The following is a 13,846-nucleotide window of genomic DNA, read 5'->3' as shown; positions in this document are numbered from 1 at the left end:
TGATCCTTCCTTCTCTCTCAACCTCTGACTTTCCTGGGAGATAAATGAAAAGGAGCAAGAAAAGGCCATGATTTGGAGCCACATGATATAGTACTTATGGGAAATGATTATATCATGTAAAAATGGCAATGGAGTTGTAAGGAATCCTTGCCATCTTCGTATGCACCTTATTCGATATGGGTTTATCACAGGGTTGAAGTACTTGCTTGGTTAAAAGTACTGACAACTATTCAGTTCAAAATAATTTTTCAACATTTTCAGAGATATCAATGTCAATTAAAAAGCCTGGTTGCTATCTTAGAGGTGGAAAATAAAAATACTTATTTTTGTTTGTGTTCTGAGCTTTTAGTGCTTAAGTAATAAACTAGAAGTAATGCTGCATACAGATATTAGCAGAGTAATACAACATCTAACACCGCAGACAAAGAGAATAACAAATGAAGACAAATTCGACTACTAATAGACACCTCTGGATCCGCAGCACCTAGAATAATGCTTGGTGTGTAGTAAACTGTCCCCTAATATATGTGGAATGAATGAATGATTAGCAGCTATGGCATCAAAACACATGCATTAAATCTATCAGCAAATGTTTATTGAATTTCTGCTAAGCACAAAGCACAAATCTGAAAGTTCAGTTGTTTTGCTTATCCATTTCTCTCTGTTATTGTTTGAGTATTTTGTTTATCCATGTCAAAGTTCTGACCTATTAAGAAGTGCAGGGATAATAATAGTTTAATTTCTAGCTCAACTGATAGAAACGTTGTTAAGAGTCTCAGAAGTTGTTTTCTAAAATTCTGGGACTGGACACTTTGGATCCCTAATTATTATGTTACCTAGATTGATACCACTTTTTTCTTTTTCTTTTCCTTCCTTCCTTCCCTCCCTCCCTCCCTCCCTCCCTCCCTTCCTTCTTTCCTTCCTTCTTTCTTTCTCTCTCTCTCTCTTTCTTTCTTTTTTGCCTTTAAGATAGGGTCTTGCTCTTTTGCCTAGGCTGAAATTCAGTGGTGTGATCATAACTCACTGCCGTCTTGACTTCCTGGGATCAAGCGATCCTCCCACCTCAGTCTCCCAAATAGCTGGGATCACAGGTGTGTGCCACAAAGCCCAGCTAATTTTTTTTTTTTTTTTTTTTTTTTAGGAGGTAGAGATTCCCTGTGTTACCCAGGTTGGTCTTTAACTCCTGGGCTCAAGCAATCCCCCTCCCTCAGCCTCCTAAAGCTCTGGAATTACAGGCATGAGCCACCATGCCTGCCAAGATGACACTTTCTAAATATAATGTTCCAACTAACTGTGGTCAGGTTTAATAGCTATGTGGTTCATATCACACTTTTCCATTTCATTGATGGGTGTGTCAGCAGGAGAGAGTTGACAGCCTCAAAAAAGTTCCTTTTTCAGTCTATCTGGTCTACTGTATAAAGAGATAAATTTATTCTGATAGGATTTGGTTTTCACAAACCTATTACTTAATTTCTTTTTCCATTCAAATGGCCTGAATATAGATTTGGGGCAATTTTTCCAAACTTGTTTTATACAGGAAAATAAGGTAAGCTTAGATGTCTATTATTTCTAGAATCATTTTCCTCTTAGGGAAAATAGAGAAATATAAATATATAAATATACCCTAACCGTAACCCTACAAAAACTTTGACCTTATTTTTATAGAATTTTAGAATAAAAATCATCAGGATCTGCAGATTTTAACGCTATTTTTATACCTGAAAATTATCACGCAGTCAGCACAGTCTTTTGTTTCCTCTGACAATTAATAGAATTCTACAACATGATTTTTTTGTAGAAAAGGAATACAATACAGTCATGTATCCCTTAATGATGGGTGTGTTAGTCCATTCTCATACTGCTATAAAGAGCCACCTGAGACTGGGTAATTTATGAAGAAAAGAGGTTTAATTGACTCACAGTTTCTCAGGCTTAACAAGAAGTATGACGAGGAGACCTCAGGAAATTTACAATCATGGCTGAAGGCGAAGGGGAAGCAAGCACATCTTACCATGGTGGAGCAGGAGAGACAGTGAGTGAGCAGGGAAGTGCTACATACTTTTAAACCATCAGATATCACATGCAGCTTTGTCAAATGTGAAAAACCATTCACAGTCTATTTTGCTGTGTCTCATTGACCCAGTTCCAGAACAGGCAGAAACCAAAACATTAACTTGTATGTTTATCTTCGTATCTCATGGCAGGTTAGAATGATCATGTGTTCTATACAGGTTTGAGTCTCCCTTATACAGCCAGGAAACAAAAGAAGACAGGTTACGTGGAAAGACATTATAAAGCATTGAGAACTAAGGCTTTATAATTATAGGAACCTGGGTTTGCCTCCTTTCTCTTCCATCTTCTAACTGAACAACTTTAGCGTGTGTAAGCCACAACATCTGCAGTTTTCTGAGGCTTGATCACACAACGAACATTACCAACTCATCTTTTGTCACAGTTTAATACTACAACAGGAACAGAGGCAAAAGAGTGGGGACATAGACAGATCTAGGGTAATTTCTAGTCTATGCATGAAAGGAGTCCTTTAGTTTGTTATATGAGTTTTGACTCAGATATATTGCTTCCCTCTGATTGAGTTGCACAAGAGAAAAGCCAACTGAAAACACTAGCAATTAATTATTAAGTCATGTTTATATATTTATATCTTTCATACATATTCATCTATTTATTTAATATTTAGTGCTTTAATTATTAAACTGTTTTTGAACATTGTTTATGGGAGAATATTTTTGGCAGCCAAAATATATTTTCAAGTATAAACAGCTGAGTAAGAATCAGAGCATCATAGAAACAAGATAGAGCCTCCATCTCCTGAGTCCCTTATGGTGTTTTTGAAGTCAAAGTACTTAAAACAGGTAAAAGGATAGACTACTTTTCCCTATTTAAAACTATCAGCACACAATCCATTCCCTGAGAAATTTAGGAAGTGATTCTACGCAAGAAAGGTCTTTATTTTAGAATTGTAAGAAAAAATAGCAAAAGTGCTCCTGTTATTTGGAGAGGTACACAGAAGGTATCAAAAGTTTTTGGTATTTGAGGTTAATTTTATATGAAGAGTAAAATGAAGAACTAGAAGAATTAAAATGATTTGAAACTCAAAACTTTTAGAAAATGTTGTTATTGAACTGCCAGCAAATGTAAGGATATTCAGCAGGTTTAGTGCTTCATTGCACGATGAAGAGGGTAAGAAGTAATTATTGTCAAATTAAAATGGATTGACTTTGGTCTCATGTCATTTCTTATCTAATTATTTAATATAACATATAGTTGTAAAGGAAAGCAGCTTTATGTCATTCACATTTTGCAAAATTGAACTGTCCCTAGGTTACTTTGGAAGGGACAACTGCCTAAAGTTTCCTTTTTTCACACCAGATTGTCCACCACCCCATCAGCAAATTATTTTAAATTAATTTGTTTAGCATGAAAGGAAATAAGAAGACACTGAAACCACTCAAGGAATATGAAATTCAATCCAATTTCCCATTTAATGAGCACCTATGATGCTGCATCTATAAGCACCTATGAGCTGTTATGGTGGCAATGTATTGAGAATCCAAAGTAAAGAAGACATAATTCCTGCCCACAAAAATCTTATAATCTCAAACTGAAAGGAGAAAGGAGAACTACAGAGTACACAATAATTAAAATACTCATATTTAACTAGATAAGCAGTGGGCGAGTGGGGAGAGAAAGAGAGAGAGAGAAAATGTAGCCTTTCCACTATTTAGTGTGCAATGCCCTATGATTAGCATGATAATGGAGGATAGAAAATTGAAATTCTATAGTCACAGTCCCCGCTTAACTGTCACAGGGTGAACAACTCTCTGTGCTGAGTGTGATTCTTGGGTTTAAGGTTTATATTTTTTGTACAATCTGGTTCCTACATGCAAGTTAATTACTTTATCTACTGTTCAACCTAAGGGATAAGCTTCCAGAGACATTTCTTTTCAAGATTAATTTGAAACTATATGAGTTTTTTATTTTCTTCTTGTATCTTTAGAACCCCACTCCCAAGTGAGGTTTGATTCTTCTGTTTAACTAACTAGGAATATGATCATAATGGAGTACAAGAGGGATTAAATTCTTCCCAAGGGTGGTAAAGTGAAGGTTTCAAAAAGGATATGACCTATGAAGAGTAAGATTTCAAGAGACAGATTTAAAAAAATGCTATTATAGACAAAGTGAGTAGTCAACCACTATGCAAAGGTATAAAAGCATCCAATGTGTGACAAGTATGGACAATGTAAGTAGACTGGAGTAGGTAGTGAATGAGGCATTTGAGGGCAGTCATGAGTGGTAAGGCTAAAAAGCTAGGTAAAGTTAGATAGTGGTAGTTCTAAGAAGTACAGCCTTTGCTCTGTAGGTGGTGACAGTCAGTGAAGGTTGTTAGTGAAGTGATATCATACTTGTGTTTTAGAAAGGTAATTCTTAGCTGCTACCTCATGCCTCTGACCTGGCAGAAGTTTCTTTTTGTTTTCCAGAAAACCACAAGAAGAGAGTATAGACAGCCGTTGCAGTACATTGAGCTCCATAGAGATAGCAGTGAGGCAAGCAAGAGACAGCCAGATGGGCAATGGGTGACTCTGTGTCTTGCTGAGCAAAAATAACTAAATGTGGGCAAAGGAGGTCCTAAGAAGCTGAGAGGCACACTGTCATCATATGCATTCTTTTTGCAAACTTGTTGGGAGGAGCACAAGAAGAGGTACCCAGATACTTCAGTCAACTTTTCAGTTTTCTTTTTTTTTTTTTTTTTGCTTTTTGTTTTTTGAGAGACAGATATCGCTCTGTCACCGAGGCTGGAGTGCAATGACGTGCTCTTGGCCCACTGCAACTTCTCAGAGTTTCCAAAAAAGTGCTCTGAGAGGCAGAAGACCATGTCTGTGAAAGAGAAAGGAAAAGTTGATGACAGAAAAGACAGACAAGGCCCATTATGAACGAGAAGTAAAAACATATATTCATCCTAAAAGGGAACCAAAAAGAAACACAAGGATCCCAATGTACTCATGAAGCATCTTTCAGCCTTTTTCTTGTTCTCTTCTGAATATTGCCACAAAATCAAAAGAGTACACCCCAGCCTATCTGTTGGTGATGTTGCAACAAAACTGGAAGAGGTATGGAATGACACTGCTGCAGATGACAAGCGCCCTTATGAAAAGAAGGCCATGAAGCTGAAGAAAAAATACTAAAGGAAAAATGCTAAAGAAAAACCTGATTCAGCAAAAAAGGGAGTCACCAAGGCTGAAAAAAAAACAAGAAAAAGAAGGAAGAGGAGGATGATAAAGATGAAGATGATAATGAATAAGTCGGTTCAAACAGTTTTTTTCTTCTCTATAAAGCATTTAACACCCCTGCACATAATTTACTCCTTGTAAAGAAAAAATGGAAATTTCAGGCTGTCTAGGATTTGTTTATAAAATGTACAGTGTCTCTTATGTGTATAGTTAACACACTACCAAATGTGTCTTTAGATAGCCCTGTCCTGGTGGTATTTTCAATAGCCACTGACCTTGTCTGGTACAGTATAGGGGCTGTATATTGGCATGGAAGTTTAAAGCATGTTCTTGTTGATATACAGAACAAATTTGTTATATATGATGAAATGGTTTGGCTCTGTGTCCCCATGCAAATCATCTCGAATTGCAATCCCCACGTGTCGAGGGAGGGACCTGGTGGGAGGTGATTGAATCATGGGGGAAGATTTCCCCTTTGGTGCTGTTCTCTTGATAGTGAGGGAGTTATCATGAGATTTGGTTGTTTAAAAGAGTGTGGCACCTCTCCCCTCTCTCTCTTTCTCCTTCTGGGGCCATGTAAAACATTCCTTTTTCCCTTTCACCTTCCACCATGATTGAAAGTTTCCTGAGGCCTCCCCAGCCATGCCTCCTCTACAGCCTGCAGAACTGTGAGTCAATTAAACCTCTTTTTTATAATAAATTACCCAGTTTCAGGTATTTATTTTTAACAGTATAAGAATGAACTAATATATCTTCCTTATGATTTTCTTAATAACATCTTCTTTTCTAGCTTACTTTATTTTTGTAAGAAAACAGTTTATGATACATATAAAAACTATATTTTTGTAAAAAACTGTATTTATTACAAAACACTATTTTTATAAGCATACAGTTTATGATGCATATAACATACAAACTATGTATCAATAAACTGTTTACGTTTATTATAGCAGACAAGGCGTCTGGTAGACTAAGCTATTAGTAGTTACGTTTTTGCCGTGTCAAAAGTTATACACAAATTTTCAACTGCGTGGGAGGTCAGCATATCTAACCCCCATGTTGTTAAAGGGTTAGGTGTATTTTGTGGGAACAGTTAAACTACAGATACCCAAGTAGTCAAGGGCCAAAAAGGATACAGGCAAGCATGGTACCATTTATATATTTTTGCCACGCTTCTTGGGACAGGAGATAATAGTGACATTGGCATTTGAGCACTTCTGTGAAAGAATGAGTCCTTCTTGAACAGAGGCAGTAGGAGCTATGCCTGCTAAAACAGAAACCTAACATAGCTTTAAGGGGTCCTAGTGACCATGTAGTCCAAGGGTATACAAATTATAACCTGCAGGCCAAATCTGCCTATTTCTTATACAGCCCTAAGAGTGATTTTTACATTTTAAGAGGGTCGTAAGTGTGTGTGTCGGGGAAGCGGGGTGGATATATAACTATACATGTGGTCTGCAAAGCCCAACTTAGTTTTCATCTGCTCTTTTAAAGAAAAATTACCATAGACTAATTTTAACCTTTTCATATTATAGGTAAAAGCTAAGGCTTATTTATTCAACATATACCTACCTATATACATACATAAAATGACCTCTGAGCATTCAACCTAATGCCACTGAACTAATATTATTTTCCAAATATTTATATTAATTTTATTTAGGGAATCAGAGAGGGCCAAATTTGAATACCCTTAAAAGTCAGGCATGTTCCATGGCACATGGTACAGTACACATTTGTTACACTTTGGCACACCTCCCACCCATTTATTTTATGGTAGCAGTACCTTCAAATACCCTTGGGGAATCATTGATCTACATAGTTTAGTTGGAACTGGTCTCACCTAGTCCTCCAGGATAGGGTTATCTTATTGGCCTAAGGCAATGCAAACATCCCATGCCTCTGGCCACAGTGATTGCATTAGGGATGGGCATATGACTTACTACAAAGGTCTGATAATCAGACCCAGTTCTTTATGTTAGCCCTTTTAGAACGAGGAATATTCACTCTCCTTCCTGCTGAGTTCGAACATGGAAGCAAAAGTCCTGGAAATATGGACACCCACACACCATACAATCGAAACGTGAGAATGAAGTCAACATAAAGGATTGAGAAACTGTGAGACAGGGTCTGGTGACATTGTTTGGAACCCCTGGATCAAGCTGTACCTGAAATATATTGATTAGGAGGACCAATACATTCCTTTTAAATTAAGTTTATTTGAGCTTTTTATAACCAAACTACATTGAGCATTTATAACCAAATTGCAACCCATGGACAAAATCCAGCTCACTGACTATGTTTGTATGGCCGATGAGCTAAGAATAGTTGTATTCATTTTTAAATGATTGAAATAAACAAGAAAAACAAACGACAAATACTATTTTATGACACAGGAAAATTATGTGAAATTTAAAGTTCAGTGTCCATAACTACCGTTTTATAAAAACACAGCTACTCATTCATTTATGCATCATGTGTGTCTGCTTTTGTGCTACAGTAGCAGTATTGAGTAGCTGTGACAGAGACTTTATGGACAACAATGCCTAAAATATTTATAATTTGGCCCTTTACAGAAAAAGCTTGCTGCCCCCTAGTCTAACTGAAGCAGCTGACTCCCAAGAGTTTTTTGTTGTTGTTGTTGTTTAAGGTTTCTGTTGATCTCCTAGGTAGATAGCAATGGGGCACACTGAAATGTATGATTCTATCTAATACTAAAGAGTTGCAGTACGATCAGAGACAGAGAGGTAGGGGTCACTTCTAACCACTCAGGGAATAATTCAGTAGGTAAAGAATTTATTCACTATCAGGTAGGAGAAATTGTCAGTAACAACAGAGGATCTGAGTAAGTCGTTAAATGTCATCAGGTGAAATGTTTTCTATTTGAAGCCTTGGAGAATCTATCTTATATCACCTGCTGTAGAGGTAGGGCGTGAAAAGGGGAACTAATATTAATTCATTTCCTATAATACATTAGATATCGTCCTAGATTTTATTTTTATGTTATGTTTGACTCATCCTCAAAACAATCATATAAGCTAGGTCATATTATTATTCTAGTTTTAGGATGAGAAAACTGAGATTTTGCCTTACTTTACTCAGCTAGAGCGTATCAGAGCTGAGATTTGAACACAAATGCATTGGGTTCCCAAATGCATGCTTTTTGTGCTACATCATGGGTTGGAAGAATCTGAGAATGAGGAAAACAAAGGAATTCTAAAAGTATGAGGATTGTGGGAAACTGAGTTAGAATATTCTATCTGGGAGCTTCATTAAACAAGAATTATAAACTGATGGAAGAGAGTCCTTTTCCAGTAAGAGGTAGCGCTTTTGAGAGTGAAAAGGAGCACTATAAATAATTATGCTGGGCCAACAGAATTAATGTGAGCTTGTCTTGGGCTAACCAGAATGTATGGTGACCCTAATTAGTAATAACAAGGGCCATCTGATGATAGGCGGAGTCATGACAATGAAGCAGTGACAAATGACCAGATTATATCAAGGTCAGCTGACATCATTGGAGCAGAGACTGCACTGGGATAGAGGAGATAAATGAATGCTAGCAGCTGCTCAGGACAATTATAGTGCCAATCCTGGAAAAGGCATAAGACACCAAGCTACCCAGCTACCTTGCTAGGGTGGTAAGGGAAGGACTTGAGGGGATTGGATTCTGGGTTTTTTTAAATTGAGATCAGAGTTAGAAATTACTATCACTGTAACTCAGCCCCCCATTAGAATCCCCCAAGCTGGGGAATCAGAGGTTAAACTTACCACCAGGAATATTCCTTTTCCTTTTTAAGAGCAAGGATCAAAAAGACCAGTGTAGGTTTGCAACTCCTAGCTAGCTTGCAGGTAGCTATTGTGTGGATCCGTCTGAGACATACCTGGTTGGGCTTCTCTGAAGAAATAGCTGAACAATAGCAACTCTCATCTTGCCTTACTTTACTCAGCTAGAGAATACCAGAGCTCCTTCCAGATATACTTCCTAGTTGGTCCCAGCCTTGTACCTGCCCATAGGGAATTGCATCCTCATTACCGCCTTACATGGTTTTGCAAGGCAAACAAAAACAAGGTTTCTATTTAGCCTTTCCTATTTTACTTCTTTCCTCTTTTGATGGTATCAATTTTCTGTCCCTCATCTTTAGCCTTTGCTCCGGTTCCTGTCTTGCTGTCTGATCTCTAATATGGTTACTTTATGAGTGGATGCCATTTTGAAGATGTGGAAATGAGCTTTTCTATTTTTCTGAGGATGTATTTATAATTAAATAAAGTAGCAACAGGGATAAAGGTGTTCACTTTACCCATGTTTCCCTGCCTGTACCCCTGCTCACACGAGTTTTTTCTTTTAATCTGTAAACATTTTTTTGTGTGCTATCAAAACTCATAATAAATTGTAGAACTTGACAGCTGCACATTTATTGGCAAACACCAGTTTGAAAGGATGTGTCCCTAGAGGCTCAGTCTTGACAGTGTTTTTAACCAACACACATTGAAACACTGGTACAGACATCAGTCGACTAGAGCCAAGCTCTATTCATGGATTGTGCTGATTCTGCACACACCTTCACCCTCCATGACCAACTATTATTTGTTTATTCACTCCAAGTCTCATCAGCCTGTGCACTGCTTCCCTGATAGATGCAAGACAGTATCTTACATACTAACAGCATCGTGTATAATGCCCAGATTTGATATGCTTTTACCACGAGGCCCCACAACCTAAAATTTAAATGTGACAACGCTATTATGTTATAGTTTGTCTTGAAAAACCACATACTTCTGGATAGAAAAGACAGGCAATCTTGTACTTAGGGTATTTGGATGTTTCTTTCAAGTACATTGTCAGAAGATACTGCAGGGAAAAAGTGAAGAACCAGAGCTGATATGGGGGTACGAAGTCAGTCCTCTGGGCAAACAAAATTGCTTGTTCTTTACCACTAAACAGCATTTAAACACACACACACACACACACACACACACACACACACACACACACACACTAAGAAAACAGCCCAAGCAGACACACCAGAGACTTCTTCATATGCAACATAAAGGATAGTCAGGAGAAAATCACGATTCTGCAACTAACGTACTATTCTAAATGGAGGGCAGTAAAATGCTGCTAAACTTTATAAAACTCATGTTGCATTGGCTTTCTTTCTCTTAGGAATCACAGAGATTAGTTTTCCGGAAGCACTTTCCTTCCCTTTGCTTTACCGTGACTTAATGTGCAGAAAGGGAATTGTGTCCATTAATGAGGTTCCTACTTCCAATCAAATTGTGGTTTCTAGATTACTGTTTCCTCCTAGTTTTCTCTAATTAAGTGGCATCTATGCTGCTTAGCAATTAGCTCTAAGAGCCTCAAAATGGTTTGTACGTTTGCCTGGTCTGAAGGGTGGAAAAAGGATTATAGTTAGAGTGCCTTATGCTCTCCCTCAGTATTTTTGTCTACATGCCAAATTAAACAAAGTTGAAAGCTTTGTATTATTAATTTGAAGAAAATGGCTTTGTGATACAGTATACTCAATACCTGAAACATTTAAAGTATATTAGTACCTATCATAAGCTGTGCATATTAAATTCTAGCTATTGAAACAAATGACAAAAAAGGTTGAATTTAAATGATTTCAAAGGTCCAAGAAAGAATTCCATTTGACTGTCTCTGATTTGACAGTTCAGTAGGCAACGGCGTCTTCATATACATTAAACATTTTACCAGATTTATTCATAGTAGATGATTATTTCCCAAATATAATACTTCTATTTTTAGTGGATGCATACATAATTTAAGTAATCTTATAAAAAGAAAGTCAATTAATCTTTTGATAGCCAGGAAATTATGTTGTGGTAAAATTAACAATCTTAATGTAAGTGAAGAGTCTAATTTTAACTGCAACCCTTCACCACCACCCCTGTTGTCCTTTGGTTGCTACTTTCTGTGAGTATAGATAAGTTGTTTGATATTCCAACAGCATATATTTAAATGTGCTAGGGACCTTGTTAAATGTTGTCCTCAGTTAACTGCAGTGATTTGGATAAACGACAACAAATACAGAAACAAAGGACAAGCTAAAAACATGTTCTCGTTTCTTAAAGCTTTGTTTGAGAATGATACTTTCAAAACTTCTAAAACTGTCAGAAATAGTTATGCTTTACTATACATGTGTGAAATTGTAGCTTAAAAATATGGAATTGTTCTGGTCTTTTTGATTTTGCCTAGTATGAAGAAATAAATACATTATTTGGATGCAGGAGATGATATTTGCTAAGTCATGAAGAAATAAACTTCTAAAGAATCTATAGCGGGGATTTTTGCTTTCTGTAGTTAAACTTTTATTATGCCAAAGCCATACATGAAAACTGAAAAGCTTTGCCAAGTTCCAGAACTTCTTTTATATTCCACCTGTCAGTTTTAGGACACATAATTAGAGGTCAGATTTTCCACAGTTAAAATGTACAGCTAATTTATATATATGGTAGCAATTTCCTGAGTACATGACAATATCTAGATAGTTTCCTAGTATTTTCAGTTTACATTGGAGTGTTTAGTATCATATAAATCTAGGATGATTCTATAATACAAAACTTCAATTGCAGATGTTTGTTTAAATAATAAGTACTAAGATTTGAAAAACATATTAATAGAAGTTTAACTTAAAATACCACTGCACCACTTTACTTCTACATAAGCCATCAAATGTTATGACTATGAACTATCTGACACCTGTGTTTCTGTTTCTCAGCAGTCTTGCAGAGGATCCTGAATAATCCACCTGACATTTATCACATGAGAAGATTAAGGCCCAAAGAGATACAACTGCTGGATTTACTGGGTGTTCAAATGACTATACAATAGTGAGCAACAGCAATACAACCATGACTCTTCCATTCACTCAAGAATCATCAGTTGGCTTCCTTACTATAACTGAAGCACTATGATAATCATGAACAGTGCAAGAAAGCAGAACACAGTCTTACTTCATAAAGCTTTGATAATGATTATCTTAAAGTTTCTTAGGGTGTCATAAATAAATATGTTTCTATACCTGTGTAAAATTGCCATTTCTAGAAGCATAGAGTAAATTTAAATTAACTTCATTTATAAATAATAATACATTAACGTTTTGAGGGAGAAGATGATTAAATGTAAATGGGAGGGGCAGGCACTAAGTCAATGAGAATTTTATTTTATTTTGTTTTTTTTTTTTTTTTTTTTTTTTTGAGATGGAGCCTCACTCTGTCACCTGGGCTGGAGTCCAGTGGCACCATCTCGGCTCACTGCAACCTCTGCCTGTCGGGTTCAAGCAATTCTCCTGCCTCAGCCTCCTGAGTAGCTGGGATTACAGGCGTGTGCCACCACGCCCAGCTAACTTTTTGTATTTTTAGTAGAGACAGGGCTTCACCATGCTGGCCAGGCTGGTCTCGAATTCCTAACCTTGTGATCCGCCTGCCTCGGCCTCCCAAAGTGCTGGGATTACAACCTCAGCTCTGTTCCACAGGTCTGTTATGAAGTTGCATCTCAAGAAATCTTAACTGGGAAACCTTTCTATCTCCTCCATATAACAAAGGTATTCAAGATTTCCAAAGGTATTGGCTATAATAATGATTTATTATATCTCCAATCTTAGACATTCCCTATGATATTTGACTGTTGTTTTTTTGTTTCCCTTCCTAATTGAACTGCCAAATGCTCTATTCTCTCTTTCTCTCTCTGACACACACGCAACCCGTGTTTTTCTTTCTCTCCCCCTACAGAGCAATGTGCTGACTTTTTGGGCATCTCATTTGACTGTCATACCTTCTTAATTCTTTTTTGTTTGTTTGTATTTTTATTTCGATAAGTGCATTTGATTTAGCTCTTAAATTAAAAAATTAATTTTGTAGGCACATAGTAGATGCATGTATTTATAAAGTACATGAGATGTTTTGATACAGGCACGCAATGCTAAATAATTACATCATGGAGAATGGGGTATCCAACCCCTCAAGCACTTATCCTTTGCATTACAAGCAATCCAATTACACTTTTTTCAAGTAATTTTTAAATGTACAATCAAGTTATTATTGTCTATAGTCACCCCGTTGTGGTATAAAATAATAGGTCTTATTCATTCTTTCTAACTAATTAATTTTTTTGTATCCATTAAACATCCTCACCTCCCCCACAACTCCCTACTACTCTTCCCAGCCTCTGGTAACCATCGTTCTACTCTCTTTGTCCATGAGTTTTGATTTTTACGTTCCACAAATAAGTGAGAACATGTGATGTTTGTCCCTCTGTGCTTGACCTATTTCACTTAGCATAATGATCTCAAGTTCCATCTACGTTATTGCAAATGACTGGATCTCATTATTTTTATGGGTGAATAGTACTCCATTGTGTATATGTGCCACATTTTCTTTATCCATTCATCTGTTGATGGACAATTAGGTTGCTTCCAAATCTTAGCTATTGTAAATAGTGCTGCAACAAACATAGGGGTGCAGATATCGCTTTGATATACTGGTTTCCTTTGTAGTTTTGTAGTTTTCCTTTCTCATTGTAGTTTTGATTTGCCTTTCTATGATAATCAATCATGTTAAGCACATTTTCCTAC

General features: G+C 36.8%; 1 pseudogene; it reads left to right on the top strand.

The window, feature by feature from the left end:
* Positions 1 to 4,628: 4,628 nt before the first annotated feature.
* LOC105544882 lies at positions 4,629 to 5,320 on the top strand (annotated as a pseudogene).
* Positions 5,321 to 13,846: the final 8,526 nt, after the last annotated feature.

Source organism: Mandrillus leucophaeus, unplaced genomic scaffold (genome assembly GCF_000951045.1).
Source record: "Mandrillus leucophaeus isolate KB7577 unplaced genomic scaffold, Mleu.le_1.0 Scaffold311, whole genome shotgun sequence".
In the NCBI taxonomy this organism is placed as follows: Eukaryota; Metazoa; Chordata; class Mammalia; order Primates; family Cercopithecidae; genus Mandrillus; species Mandrillus leucophaeus.
The sequence above is the reverse complement of the archived record's forward strand: the minus strand, read 5'-3'. Positions and strand labels throughout refer to the sequence as shown.